The sequence below is a fragment of the Pleurodeles waltl genome, chromosome 3_1 (assembly GCF_031143425.1).
Source record: "Pleurodeles waltl isolate 20211129_DDA chromosome 3_1, aPleWal1.hap1.20221129, whole genome shotgun sequence".
Classification (NCBI taxonomy): domain Eukaryota; kingdom Metazoa; phylum Chordata; class Amphibia; order Caudata; family Salamandridae; genus Pleurodeles; species Pleurodeles waltl.
The window spans coordinates 1,399,773,980-1,399,790,227 of NC_090440.1; positions in this window are offsets into that span (position 1 = coordinate 1,399,773,980).

Sequence of the window (16,248 nt, forward strand, 5' to 3'; positions counted from 1 at the left end):
GAGAAAAATATACAAAACAAGTTCAGTTTATGTACACCTAACCAAAAAGTTTTGCTTTTCTTCTCTTACACTTTCTACTAAGTGCTGAAAAGTACTCCTAAACTTTCTAAAAGTTTGAAAAAGTTTTTTTTCCCTGTTCTTTAAAAAGTCCTGAAACTTTTTCTCTCTTCTCACTGTCCCTAAACCTTCTTCTGTCATGTCTGATGTAGGAACTTCTCTTAAAATGGTCAATTCTACTTATGACAATCTTAACTTTAAGAGCCTAAGGAGTCTCTGCATTGATAGAGGTTTAGTGGTAGGAAAGAACCCTTCTAGAGAAATTCTGTATAACATGCTCATTGAGAATGATAAGTTCCTAGGTGGCACTTCATCTGAGAAGTTAGTAGATAGCTCTCACTCTGACTCAGGGAAACCCTTGAGGGAGATGTACAGGGTTCTCTTCCAAATCTGCCCCTTAGTAGACCTCCTAGCAATGCTGGTAGTAATAGAAGCTCTCATCATAGTAGGGATGCTTTTGTTCCTGAAGGCCAGGTTGTTAGAGTCCAAACTGTTAGGGACAGATCTCCCTCTGTTAATTCCAACATATCCCCAGTGTCCAAGCATTCCCAACCCACCCACTCTGAAGACAACATGTTAGAAAGGGAACTCAAAAAGTTGAGAGTGGAAGAGACCAGACTGAAGCTTAAACAGCAACAGCCGGCTCTAGACAGGGAATCCCTAGACCTGGAGAAGGAGAGACAGAGATTGGGGTTTGGACCCCATGGTGGCAGCAGCAGTAATCCTGATAGCAATCCTGTCAGAGAGCATGATTCCAGGAATCTGCACAAGATAGTTTCCCCTTACAAGGAGGAGGATGACATTAACAAGTGGCTTGCTGCACTTGAGAGGGCCTGTATGGGTAAAGGGGGTCCCTCAAAGGCAGTGGGCTGCTATCCTATGGCTATCTTTCAATGGAAAGGGTAGGGATAGGCTCCTTACTGTTAGAGAAAGTGATGCCAATAATTTAGCAGTTTTGAAGGATGCACTTTTGGATGGATTTGGCTTAACCACTGAACAATACAGGATTAAGTTCAGAGACACCAGAAAAGAGTCCTCACAAAACTGGATAGACTTTGTTGACTGTTCAGCGAAGGCCTTGGAAGGGTGGTTACATGGCAGTAAAGTTTCTGACTATGAAAGCCTGTATCATCTTATTCTGAGAGAACATATTCTGAATAACTGTGTGTCTGACTTGTTACACCAATATCTAGTGGACTCAGATCTGACCTCTCCCCAAGAATTGGGAAAGAAGGCAGACAAATGGGTCAGAACAAGAGTGAACAGAAAAGTTCATACAGGGGGTGACAAGGATGGTAAGAAGAAGGATGGTAAGTCTTCTGAGAAGGGTGGGGATAAATCTAAAAATGAGTCTTCATCAGGCCCACAAAAACACTCTGGTGGGGGTGGTGTGTCCAAATCCTCTTCAAATTAAGTAAAAAAGCCTTGGTGTTATTTATGTAAAGTAAAAGGCCACTGGACAACTGATGCCAGTTGTCCAAAGAAAAACACTAAACCTCCCACTACCACAACCCCTACTGCAACCTCTAGTGCCCCTAATAATAGCAGTGGTGGTGGGAGCAAACCTACTAATAGCCAATCCAAGGGAGTAGCTGGGCTCACTTTTGGTAATTTAGTTGGGGTTGATCTTGTTAGGGAGACCACAGAGGCTGTGCTAGTCTCTGAAAGTGCCATTGATTTGGCCACCTTTGTTGCTTGTCCCCTTAATATGGATAAGTACAAGCAACTTCCCCTAATCAATGGTGTTGAGGTTCAGGCCTACAGGGACACAGGTGCCAGTGTTACCATGGTAATAGAGAAACGGGTACACCCTGAACGACACCTACTTGGTCACCAGTACCAAGTGACAGAAGCTCATAACAACACTCTTAGCCACCCCATGGCTGTTGTGAATCTCAACTGGGGGGGTTACTGGTCCAAAGAAAGTTGTGGTTGCTTCAGATTTACCTGTAGACTGTCTACTAGGAAATGATTTAGAGACATCCGCTTGGGCAGAAGTGGAGTTGGAGGCTCATGCAGCAATGCTGGGCATTCCTGGGCATATTTTTGCTTTGACAAGGGCTCAGGCCAAAAAGCAAAAAGGACAGGGTGACTTGGATCCTGGAACAATGGACCAAGTGCTCTCTAAAGCTAGGGGTAACAAGGGTAAATCCCTACCCACTATCCCTCCCTCTACAAATGATTAAACTTCTGAGGAAGAAGAATTTCCTCCCTGTGCAGAACCTTCACCAGATAAGCTGGCAGCAGACACTGCTGAGCTTTTGGGTGGAGGGGGCCCTACCAGGGAAGAGCTGAGTGTGGCACAGCAATCCTGTCCCACATTAGAGGGTCTCAGACAGCAAGCTGTCAAGGAGCAAAATGGGGATGTCAGTGACTCACATAGAGTTTACTGGGAGGACAACCTCTTGTACACAGAGGCAAGGGACCCAAAACCTGGAGCAGCCAGGAGATTAGTAATTCCCCTGCAGTACAGAGAGTTCCTCCTAACTGTGGCACATGAAATTCCTTTGTCTGGATATTTGGGTCAGATTAAAACATGGGAAAGGCTTGTCCCCCTGTTTAACTGGCCTAGGATGTCAGAGGACACAAAAGATTTGTGTAAGCCTTGCGTGACCTGCCAAGCCAGTGGCAAGACTGGTGGCACTTCAAAGGCTCCCCTTACTCCACTACCTGTGGTTGGGGTTCCCTTTGAAAGGGTAGGGGTTGACATAGTTGGCCCCCTTGACCCTCCTACTGCTTCAGGCAATAGGTTCATCTTGGTGGTAGTGGACCATACCACAAGATATCCTGAAGCAATTCCTCTAAGGACCACTACAGCACCTGCAGTGGCAAACACCCTCCTGAGAATCATTTCCAGGGTGGGTTTTCCAAAAGAGGTTGTATCAGACAGGGGTAGCAACTTTATGTCTGCATACTTGAAGGCTATGTGGAAGGAATGTGGTGTAACATACAAATTCACCACACCTTATCATCCACAGACAAATGGACTGGTAGAGAGGTTTAATAAAACTCTCAAAAGAATGATAATGGGTCTCCCTGAAAAACTCAGGAGGAGATGGGATGTCATGTTACCTTGCCTCCTTTTTGCTTACAGGGAGGTACCCCAGAAAGGAGTGTGCTTCAGCCCCTTTGAACTCCTCTTTGGGAACCCTGTAAGACGTCCACTAACACTTGTGAAGGAGGGTTGGGAACAACCTTTAAAAGCTCCTTAGCAGGATATAGTGGACTATGTACTTGGCCTAAGATCCAGAATGGCAGAGTACATGAAGAAGGCAAGTAAAAACCTTCAGGCCAGCCAAGAGCTCCAAAAGCAATGGCATGACCAGAAGATTCAGTACCAACCAGGACAGAAGGTGTGGTGTGGGTATTGGAGCCTGTGGCCCCAAGATCACTCCAAGACAAATGGAGTGGACCCCATCTCATTGTTGAAAAGAAGGGCGAGGTCACCTACTTGGTTGACCTGGGCACTGCCAGGAGTCGCCTTAGGTTGCTCCATGTAAACCACCTAAAACCCTAATATGACAGGGCTGATCTCACCCTGCTCATGGCAACAGATGAAGGACAGGAAGAAGAGAGTGACCCTCTCCCTGATCTCTTCTCTTCCACTGAAAATGATGCTTTAGTGGAAGGTGTCGTTTTGGCAGACTGTCTTACTGCTGAGTAGAAAGACAACTGCATAAATCTCCTAGGTCAGTTTTCTGAACTCTTTTCAACGGTGCCAGGCACCACATCTTGGTGTGAACACACAATTGATACTGGAGACAGCTTGCCTGTCAAAAGTAAAATCTATAGGCAGCCTGACCATGTCAGGGACTGCATAAAGCAAGAAGTACAGAAAATGCTTGAGCTAGGAGTGGTTGAACATTCTGAAAGCCTGTGGGCCTCTCCTGTGGTGCTTGTACCAAAGCCTCACTCAAAAGATGGAAAAAGGGAGATGAGGTTTTGTGTAGATTACAGAGGTCTCAACCAGGTAATAAAAACTGATGCTCACCCTATACCCAGGGCAGATGAGCTCATAGATACACTGGCATCTGCCAAGTATTCAAGCACCTTTGATTTGACTGCAGGGCATTGGCAGATCAAATTATCAGAGGATGCTAAAACCAAACCTGCATTTTCGACTATTGGAGGGCACTACCAATTCACAGTAATGCCCTTTAGTTTGAAAAATTCACCTGCCACTTTTCAGAGGTTGGTGAATACAGTCCTGCAAGGGTTGGAGGCTTTTAGTGCAGCATATCTGGGCGATATAGCTATCTTTAGCTCCGCCTGGGATGATCACCTGGTCCACCTGTCGAAAGTTTTAGAGGCCCTGCAAAAGGCAGGCCTCACTATCAATGCTTCAAAGTGCTAGATAGGGCAGGGGAAAGTGGTTTATTTGGTACACCTGGTAGGTGGAGAACAGATTGCACCACTTCAGGGGGGGAAAATCCAAACAATCATGGATTAGGTTCCCCCTACAACACAGACCCAGGTGAGAGCCTTCCTAGGCCTCACTGGGTATTACAGGAAATTCATTAAAAACTATGGCTCCATTGCAGCCCCACTTAATGATCTCACTAGCAAGAAGATGCCTAAAAAGGTATTGTGGGCAGCTAGCTGTCAGAAAGCTTTTGAGGAGCTCAAACAGGCCATGTGCACTGCACCTGTCCTAAAAAACCCATGTTACTCCAAGAAATTCATTGTTCAAACTGATGCATCTGAATTAGGGGTAGGGGCAGTGTTATCGCAACTCAATTCTGAAGGCCAGGATCAACCTGTTGCTTTTATCAGCAGGAGGTTGACCCCTAGAGAAAAGCGTTGGTCTGCCATAGAGAAGGAGGCCTTTGCTGTGGTCTGGGCACTGAAGAAGTTGAGGCCATACCTGTTTGGCACTCACTTCATTGTTCAGACAGACCACAAACCTCTACTTTGGCTAAAACAAATGAAAGGTGAAAACCCTAAATTGTTGAGGTGGTCCATATCTCTACAGGGAATGGACTATACAGTGGAACATAGACCTGGGAGTACCCACTCCAATGCAGGTGGACTCTCCAGATATTTCCACTTAGACAATGAAGACTCATCAGGTCATGGCTAGTCTTATTGTCCTTCGTTTGTGGGGGGGGTTGTGTAGGAAAACACTATCTTGCCTGGCATGTTACCTCCATATTTCACTGTATATATGTTGTTTTAGTCTATGTGTCACTTGGACCCTGCCCCAGTGCTCATAAGTGGGCCCTGTATGTGTTCCCTGTGTGACTAACTGTCTCACTGAGGCTCTGCTAACCAGAACCTCAGTGGTTATGCTCTCTCTGCTTTCCAAATTGTCACTAACAGGCTAGTGACCAATTTCACCAATTCACATTGGCATACTGGAACACCCTTATAATTCCTTAGTATATGGTACTGAGGTACCCAGGGTATTGGAGTTCCAGGAGATCCCTATGGGCTGCAGCATTTCTTTTGCCACCCAAAGGGAGCTCTCACACTTCTTACACAGGCCTGCCAGTGCAGCCTGAGTGAAATAACGTCCACGTTATTTCACAGCCATTTACCACTGCACGAACTTATAAGTCACCTATATGTCTAACCTTCACCTGGTGAAGGTTGGGTGCAAAGTTACTTAGTGTGTGGGCACCCTGGCACTAGCCAAGGTGCCCCCACATCGTTCAGGGCAAATTCCCCGGACTTTGTGAATGCGGGGACACCATTACACTCGTGCACTGTACATAGGTCACTACCTATGTACAGCGTCACAATGGTAACTCCGAACATGGCCATGTAACATGTCTAAGATCATGGAATTGTCACCCCAATGCCATTCTGGCACTGCGGAGACAATTCCATTATCCCCCGGGTCTCTAGCACAGAACCCGGGTACTGCCAAACTGCCTTTCCGGGGTCTCCACTGCAGCTGCTGCTGCTGCCAACCCCTCAGACAGGTTTCTGCCCTCCTGGGGTCCAGGCAGCCCTGGCCCAGGAAGGCAGAACAAAGGATTTCCTCTGAGAGAGGGTGTGACACCCTCTCCCTTTGGAAATAGGTGTGATGGCTGGGGAGGAGTAGCCTCCCCCAGCCTCTGGAAATGCTTTGATGGGCACAGATGCTGCCCATCTCTGCATAAGCCAGTCTACACCGGTTTAGGGATCCCCCAGCCCTGCTCTGGCGTGAAACTGGACAAGGAAAAGGGGAGTGGCCACTCCCCTGACCTGCACCTCCCAGGGGAGGTGCCCAGAGCTCCTCCAGTGTGCCCCAGACCTCTGCCATCTTGGAAACAGAGGTGTTGCTGGCACACTGGACTGCTCTGAGTGGCCAGTGCCATCAGGTGACGTCAGAGACTCCTTCTGATAGGCTCTTACCTTTCTTACTAGCCTATCCTCCTTCCTAGGTAGCCAAATCTAATTTTCAGGCTATTTAGGGTCTCTGCTTTGGGTAATTCTCCAGATAATGAATGCAAGAGCTCACCAGAGTTCCTCTGCATCTCCCTCTTCACCTTCTGCCAAAGGATCGACTGCTGACTGCTCAGGACGCCTGCAAAACCGCAACAAAGTAGCAAAGACGACCACTGCAACCTTGTATCGCTTCATCCTGCCGGCTTTCTCGCCTGTTTCCTGGTAGTGCATGCTCTGGGGGTAGCCTGCCTCCTTCTTGCACCAGGAGCTCTGAAGAAATCTCCCGTGGGTCGACGGAATCTTCCACCTGCAACCACAGGCAACAAAAGACTGCATCACCGGTCCTCTGGGTCCCCTCTCAGCACGACAAGTGTGGTCCCTGGAACTCAGCAACTCTGTCCAAGTGACTCCCACAGTCCATTGACTCTTCAGTCCAAGTTTGGTGGAAGTAAGTCCTTGCCTCCCCACGCTAGACTGCATTGCTGGGTACCGCGTAATTTGCATTTGATCCGGCTCCTGTGCACTCGTCCAGGATTTCCTTTGTGCACAGCCAGGCCTGGGTCCCCGACACTCTAACCTGCAGTGTACAACCTTCTGAGTTGTCCTCCGGCGTCGTGGGACTCCCTTTTCTGACTTCGGGTGGACTCCGGTTCACTCCTCTTCTAAGTGCCTGTTCCAGTACATCTGTGGGTGCTGCCTGCTTCTGTGAGGGCTCCTTGACTTGCTAGGCGCCCCTTCTGTCTCCTCATCCAAGTGGCGACATCCTGGTCCCTCCTGGGCCACAGCAGCATCCAAAAACCTTAACCGTGACCCTTGCAGCTAGCAAGGCCTGTTTGCGGTCTTTCTGCGTGGGAATACCTCTGCAAGCTTCTTCACGACGTGGGACATCCATCCTCGAAAGGGGAAGTTCCTAGTCCTCTTCGTTCTTGCAAAACACCATGCTTCTTCCATCCAGTGGCAGCTTCCTTGCACCCTCAGTTGGCATTTCCTGGCCTCCTGCCCACTCTCGACACTGTCGCAACTCTTGGACTTGGTCCCCTTGTCTTATAGGTACTCAGGTCTGGAAATCCACTGTTGTTGCATTGCTGGTGTTGGTTTTCCTTGCAGAATCCCTCTATCACGACTTCTGTGCTCTCTGGGGGTTGTATGTGCACTTTACACCTACCTTACAGGGTCTTGGGTTGGGCTATTTTTCTAATCCTCACTGTTTTCTTACAGTCCCAGCGACCCTCTACAAGCTCACATAGGTTTGGGGTCCATTCGTGGTTCGCATTCCACTTTTGGAGTATATGGTTTATGTTGCCCCTATACTTATGTGCTCCTATTGCAATCTATTGTAACTTTACACTGCTTGCATTACTTCCTTTTGCTATTACTGCATATTTTTGGTATTGTGTACATATATCTTGTGTATGTTTTGCATCCTCATACTAAGGGTACTCACTGAGATACTTTTAGCATATTGTCATAAAAATAAAGTACCTTTATTTTTAGTATATCTGTGTATTGCGTTTTCTTATGATATTGTGCATATGACACCAGTGGTATAGTAGGAGCTTTGCATGTCTCCTAGTTCAGCCTAAGCTGCTCTGCTATAGCTACCTTCTATCAGCCTAAGCTGCTAGAAACACCTCTTCTACACTAATAAGGGATAACTGGACCTGGCACAAGGTGTAAGTACGTCTGGTACCCACTACAAGACAGGCCAGCCTCCTACAGTAGGACATCCCCTTTTCTAATGCCTGACAAAGTGACACATAGTGGGGTCCTCTTGGGATGGGCGGTGGTGTTTCACCTGATCACTATCGGGTGCCCTCATTCTTAACATGACGACTATTCTCAGCCTCAATGTAAAGGGTCTTAACGCAGCTGTAAAATGACAGGCACTACTGATCCAGCTTAGGGAGGCACGAGCAGACGTCTGCCTCTTACAAGAAACCCATTTGATACCAGCGGACTGGGCGAGATTGAGGTCACAGTGGTTCGATAGACTATTTCACTCCTGGGGTCCGGGGAGGCGGGCAGGAGTTGCAATCTTGTTACCTACCAGCTTCCTGGGGAGAGTTCTGAGGGTACAGGCTGAGATCCCTGGGCGACTTCTTTCTCTTCACATAGACCTTGGTGGGCACAGAATGACGGTAGCGAATATTTACGGCCCAAATGAGCAGCAGGACTGCTTTCTCCGTGACGCTCTGAACAGGGGCATGGCCACCCCAGATGAATATATTGTGATTGGGGGAACTTTAATTTAGTACCGGACCCCCTGTTTGACAGATCAGCCCAGAGATACGGACAGACAGGTGCCTTTACTAAAGACTTTTGGGAGTGGTTAGAGGCGGCGGGACTTTCAGACATCCGGCGGTGAGGGCCTACTCCTTCTTTTCCCCCTATGTACGCATTGATCTTTTTCCCACCTCACTGCTCGTTACCCGTCGGGTGACTGGGACCGCGATGGGTGTGGCGTCCCTGTCAGATCATGCCCCGCTCATGCTGACCTTCGCCTCTCCATCGCATGCCTCGGTTACCAAGTGTTGGCGCCTAATCTACGAAGATATCCTGATCGAAATTGAGGGATCGATACGGCACTATCTAGAGGCCAACGATACCCCCGGGGTCGGAGTGCCCCTTCTTTGAGAAGCCTTAAAAGCAGTCGTTAGGCGGCAAATTAATATCGATCGCTGCAAGATTTAATAGGGCCCGGCGGATGAAACTCCAACAACTGGAAGATGAGATCCGATCACTGGAGGCCTCACATGGGTGGTCGGGTCGTTAATGATGCGGTGACAGATTAATATCTTGCGTAAGCAACTGCATGCCTTGGATGATGACAGGGCAGAATACGCAGACAGAGATACTACGCTGGGGGAGATCGCACGGGGCGGCTATTGGCTCATCGGCTCTGGGTGCAGACGAAGGGACGGCATGTGGCGGAGCAACAACTGCCGGATGGCGCATGGACTGAACGGGAGGACCGCATTATCGCTCAGTTTGAGCAATTCTATTCTGATCTGTATGCGGAGGAAGGGCTTGATGGGGGGAGTGGAGGCCCACCTGGCTTCGGTCCCCCTGCCTCGGCTCCCCCTGACCAACGGTGAGGCTCTGGATGGCGACATCACTGTAGCGGAAGTCTTGCCTGCTATACAGCGACTGCTGGCTGGGAAGGTGCCTGAGGCTGATGGCTTTAGTGCGGAGTTCTACAAATCCTTTGGTCCTGTGTTGGCGCCGGTCCTGGCCCAATTGTGTAATCTATTGGATCCTGCTGTTCCTCTGCCTCCTGCGATGCAGCTGGGGATTGTAACGGTAATTCCTAAACCGGGGAAGGATCCAACCATCTGCGCTTCGTATCGTCCCATTACGTTGTTGAATGTGGATGCCAAAATCTTTATGGGTATTTTAGCCCACAGATTGAAACTGTACATGCAGGGCCTGTTCGACCTGGACCAAACTGGCTTTATTCCCAGGCGCTCCTGTAGCGATAACACCAAAAGGTTATGTCATCTACTAGACAAAGTTCAGCGAGCTCACATTCCACAATGTGCCACAGTTTCCTAGCTACATTCTGCTGGGTCTCCCTAACCCCCTGACGTACCCGCTCCGCTTTCCAAGGGGCTCGGCTATCGCCTTGGCCTTGGGGACTGCGAAGCAGCTCTTGTTGGCCCGGTGGGGCTCGGAGAGTGTCCCTACTCACACAGACTAGCTACACAAAATGTGGACTTTGCTGGGTATGGAAAAGTTGACAGCGGGGGCGACTGGTACACTGCCCCTCTTTGATAAACCATGGACCCCGGCTTTTAGATACTTGTCAGAGGACTTCTGGGAGCTGTCCTGTCCTGCCTATCTCCGCATACTGTGGCTGACTAGAACGGCTGACTTCCAAACCTGAATGGTGGACCCACTGCTACTTCCCATGTGTGCAGCTTATCACTATTCTGGTGAACCCCTTTGGTCGAAGACATTAGCTCATGGTTAAGGGTGTCATGTCTTCCCCCTCCCTGCCTCATATTCTTCTTCTTTCCTATTGTTTCTTTCCCACCGGCCTGTGGTTGTAGGTGGGTGATGTTGTTATGTTTATAAATCAATAAAAGAGATCTTAAACCATAAAACTTTGAAACAAAAGAGAAATTGGCTGTCCTCAAGAAGCGGCACATAGAGGAAGGCTTGTGACAAGTCACTGACGGTGAAACATTTAACATCACATGGAATCTGAAATATTATTACAGCTGGATTTGGTACCACAGAGCTACATTTAATCTTAATATCATTTATTTCTCTCAAATACTGGACAATTCGAACTTTCCACAGAGCTTTTTCAATCCCATTATCGGTGAATTACATGCGCTACTCAACACTTCTTTCAAAACTCCTTGACTCACAGATCCTGCAATTTTTAGCCAACCTCTATAAGGATATCCGGTGGCATGTGATACTGGGGAATCTGGGGAAAATTGCATTTGACTTTACAGGAACCTTAACTTGCTCAACTCCCTTTATCAGGCCTATCTCCTTTCCTGTCAGATCCCACACCTTCTCTCTAACCATTCCCTGTAAATCAGGAGGAAACTCCTTCACAGTAAACAATCAAAAGAAATTAATCAGAGGGTATTCCTCACTTATTGTCTCCCACTCTGTCTCTCGTACCATGTCATCTTCATCATTAATGTTCATCTGTATCTCAACTCTATCATTAGAACAAGTAATCGAGCACCTGGTTTTACATAGCAAGTCTCTTCCCAGTAGGGATACCGGACTTGAGTCAGACTACGAATTTGTGCAATCCTTTAAAGTTTCCAATTTGAACCTGACTGGTTCTGTGATTGGGTTGTTCAAATACTGATTTGCCACTCCTACAATTTGAACTGTTGTTCCTGAAAGGGGCAAATTTGGAACTTCTACAAATCTTACTGTAGAGTGTGTAGCTCCAGTGTCAACCAAGAATGAAACTCTGTGACCCATGAGTTTTCCCTTTATATAGGGTCCTTTTTGATCTACTTCTAAGGAAGCTGCAAGCACACATTCTTCTTCATCCGAACTCTCGCTCACCCAATCATCATTTATTCCAATCTCACTGTGTAACAGGAATAGGTGTACTGTGTTATTACTTTGGTTGGGCCTTTAACCTATGACCTGTTGAGGAAGCATCACCTGTTGCTGTTCCATCGGGGCTTGAGGTACTTGAATTTGCTGATTAGGTACCATTGGAACCTGCTGTTGCATTATCTGCAACTGTGTAATTTGTACGTGTGGCATTTGCACCTGCTGCATGGGCTGAAAACCTTGCATTTGATTCACATTATTTTGAAAGTCAGGATTAGGACCTGTCATTTTTGCTCCCCTCATGTTTTGGAAACAATTGATGTCACCTGTTTGCTGAATGACACTTTCCAGCACCAACATCGGACAGTCCTGTTTCCAATGTTCGACTGCTTCACAAGCGTGACAAGGCAACAATTTCTTCATTCCCTGTGCATCATTTTGAACCACCACAGTAATCAAATGTGGACCATGATTTACATTACCAAATCCTCCGTGACCTCAACCTCTCATCTGATTTTGAAATACCATATTTTCCTGCTGCTGCTATTGCTGCTGTTGTTGTGGAAAATTTCCCTGCATCACTGTCTGTGCAGCTTTAATCTGCATCCCCAACGCCTTTACTTTCAGCTTTCTCTGCTTCAACTCAGTCTTGTCACTACAGTACTTTGCATACTGCAACTCCTCATCAATAGGCTTTGCTTGCCAGCAAATCAAATGACTCTTAATCATCTGGCTAATTTTAGGTCTCAATCCTTCCACAAATCTGAACACAAAATTAATCATGTCTTTCGGCTCAATCGTCCCACTGTAATGATTAAACTCTTGCAACAATCTCTCATAATATGCATGTATCGATTCTTTGGCTTCTTGAGCGCCCTATCTATTCTTTGACAGTCAATGTTTAGGGTAAAATTCTCATCTTCAGGAATTCAATCACCTTGTAATAATATTTAATTACCTCAGGAGACGGTGCACCTGTAACCGGATCTCTCTCTGGTTCTTTTGTTGGCTAATCTATGCTCCTCTTGCACTCCATCCAGAGATCAGCTGGAACTATTATCTCTAAAAGAGTTCTCAAGTCCACCCACAGGCACTGTGCAAGTTTCACAAACCTGTCTGTCTGCTGGTACCATTCTAATGGTTCCTCTCCAAATCTGGGATAGTCATTTGTAAAAGACAGAATGTTACTTCTGCTCCAAGGGACATGGACAAAATTTGCTTCTGGAATCTCTCTAATCTGTAAAATCTTCACCGGATCCTTGCCCTGATGCACATTCGCAGTCAGCTCCACAGAATCCCTTTTCCTTTTATCTCTTTTCTTTACCCATCTACCTTCCCATCTGGCTAATGCTCCCCAGTTTTGGGCACTTTGGAGTAGCTCCCTAAGGTGTGCCTTCATCCCTGCAGATCTCATGTGTTCAAAATCTTTGTTCTCAAAATCTAACCTGTAACTCTTTTTCAAATGTTTAGTTTTATCTATTTCTATTCCATACTTCTCTTCCAGGCCTGCTAGCTTTTGATGCACATTGCTCACTTCCCTTCTGATTTTCAGGCACAGATATCTCAATTCTGTTTCTGTGTAAGATTCTAATCTGTTCACGCCCATAGTTCCCTGATTCAGCTCAGCCGCTTCCATTCCTAGTCTTGTATAGTTCAAGTACTCCTCTCCCCTAGGAGCACTCTGTGTGGTATTCAGCTTATCCAACCATTCAGTAAATTGCTGGGCAGTCAAACACTGCAACAAAATGTTGCTGTCCAGGACATGTGGTACCTGTTGTACACCTGTATTCGGAGTCTGTGGTGTCAATTATTTCAGGCACTAAATAAGGTTCGACCCTATTACACTATCCAGAGGAAATCCGAATGGACTAAGGTCCAGCAATTATCTCATCCCTTCAGAAGTCTGTCCCACTGCAGGGACTACTCAAGCGTTCTTACTTAGTCCTCCACTTATTGAATTCTGACTCAACTCCTTGTCCACCTGCTCTTTTATTCTCCTGTGCAAACAAGGGTACGATTGGTCAATGGTGACAGGTACAGATACACCATCTGGGCCTGGTCTGACCCTCAAGTTCTGTGGTTGCGTAGTTCCCATATTCTGGCTCATCAGTACAGACATATATGACTGTGTCCCTGTTATCGGAGTGTACTTCGCCATTGTTTGTGGATGCACTTTAGGTAGTAAAAGTGGAGTGGGTTCTGTCTGAACTAATGTTGGTCTCGGGAAAACCTGTCCTGTAGGTATAATTAAGTTTGTGGCAGTTTCCACGATAGGTAGATCAGGGTAAATTCTTAGGACACTCGGCTGTGGCACCTGGTTTTAGGCTACTGGAGTATAAGGTGCGTTAAGGCTGCTCTGCATCGGACTCTGTGCAATATCAGGATTAACCTGAACTGGATTCGCTGTCATGTTAACCTGTATAGGAGCCAAAGGATCTACACTAGTACTCAGACCACTTTCGTGTGCTGCATATAGTGGTGGACGATTTCTCAATAGCTGCAAGATAAACTCATCATAGTCTGACTCTTCCTCGTATGTCAAAGATTTTGTAGCCTCACCACTCTTGGAAGGACTTCTGTTAGTCTTTTTAGTAGCTTTCCTTCCTTTTCTTTCACTGTCCAGTGTTATCACTGAGAACAATTTATTCCCCTGTAGAGTCCAAGTTCTCAAAAATCTCTGATCACTGCCCCATTTAGCCTCCACTAATGTCTTTTCTGCCTGTCTCATTCTCCTCTCAAATTTCTGTTTCTGTTGCTGTCTGGCTGCTAGCTTCCATATCGCTAATGCCTCGAACTGTGCTGGTCTCGCAGGGGGTTTCAGATCATACAGCACCCTCCTCAGATTCTCTAAACTCCTTAAATTAAATGTTCCATTGATAGGAAACGCCAAGCTCCCATTTTTCTCTGTCACTTTGCACCATTGCTTTAGCCAAAGACATAGCGCACCGCCCTTTTGTTCAATTACAATGTAAGCTGGTGTACCTTCTGGCGGTGCAATATCTCCTATGCTCGTGGTAATGTACACATCTCCCCTTAAAGTACTCTTTAAAGCCTTGAAAAATGTCACTTCTGCAACCTTTAATTTTATTCTAACTCAAATCAGGAAGTTACTTTTAATCCCAGAATTCTCTTCACCCGCCTTCTCAAAAATTTCACTTTACAGACGGCTGCCAATCCGTGCGGGACCCTTCTCACTAACAACCTGTCCCAGCGCGGCTCCCATGATGTCACACTCACACGTACTGCGGCTGACAAAGTCTTGCGGCTTGTCCTCCCAAACTCAGATTGACACTAAATTAATGGAAATTATTGCAAGCACTACACAAAATCAAAGCCAAATTTGTCAGTTTACTACAGGTAGGATAACACAATTGCTTCAGAAACTTTACGCATTTTTCACTGATGGCTTTCCCTCTAGCAGCTACTCCTTCTTTCTCAGCTTCACTGATTCGCAAGCCAAATTCGACCCGCAAATGTTACTTTCAACTGATCAGTGGTTCTGTCCTAGTGCAAAGGACTTGCCAGATCTCAGTCAAAAATTCCTTCCACTCACTTTGACTCACACTCTGACTTATCAACCAGGCCCTATCGACTTATTAAACCAGACAAATTACAACAAAATCCAAGTGTCTCATACACTCTTCAATATGCTCCGGAGTCTTAGACCATGCAGGGTCCTTACATCAACAACCATGTGAGCAATTTTCTGAGCACAAAGCGCCACACACATGTGAAGTTCGACGACTTCCCCACTCTCACCCATCGGAGTATGCACACTCCTTCTACAACTTCATTTGGAGTAGCCAAACTTCCTAAACCCTCACAACCATCACAATTCTCCTCAATTTGCATAAGCTATGCAAGCACACTAGAACGCCAAGAACATCCTTAAACAATCATTGGCTAGCTCCAAGATTCTGGGAAAGTCATGTTAAGGACTTAGGAGCACATTTTCTTTCCAGTTTGTATCATTGAAACAATAAATCCAAATTTCACCAATTTTCACGAATTACTCTGCTCTCTGTAAGTGAAATATTCTTATCCTACTACCATCTCTGTGGACATCTGTTAGAGATCAGCCATGTACCGGACACCTATGATGGGCTCTTAAGGAGACAAACCAGCCTCAGATACTATCTCAGTTAGCACGTCAGACCTTAATAAGTAAACCTTCCAGGAAACGTGAGTAGGTCGATTAACCTTTTGACTCATTTCGAGGATTTCCCATCATATATCCCGTAAATGCAGATCAATAATCGATAACAATCAATAACATTAGTAATCAATAGAAGTCTGTAATTGTCACACACTATGACGTTGCAGTCATGAATAACCACACCGTTTGTAAAAGCCAAAATGTTTATTTCCCCATATTAACAATGCTAATATAATGTAGGTTAATCTCAAAATCAATTGATGATCATACAGAAACAACACGGGCTGACCAAAGCGGCGAAAGAATCGCAATCTAATCAAAGCTTGAGCTACTATACATTCTAAAGTTACAGTGCAAATTAATAGCAAGAATAACTTTTCAAACAGAATCACATACATTTAGATTCCGCAAAGAAAAGACATAGGTGGTCATTACAACCCTGGCGGTCAGTGTTAAAGCTGCGGTAAGACCACCAACAGGCAGGCGGTAAAAAAATTGAGTTACGACCGTGGCGGAAACCGCCAACATAGATAGCCACTTTAACACTCAGACTGCCACGGCAGTACAAACAAACACAGCGGCGGTCACCGCCAACGGAAAGGCGGATGACAATGTACAGCCCACAGTAT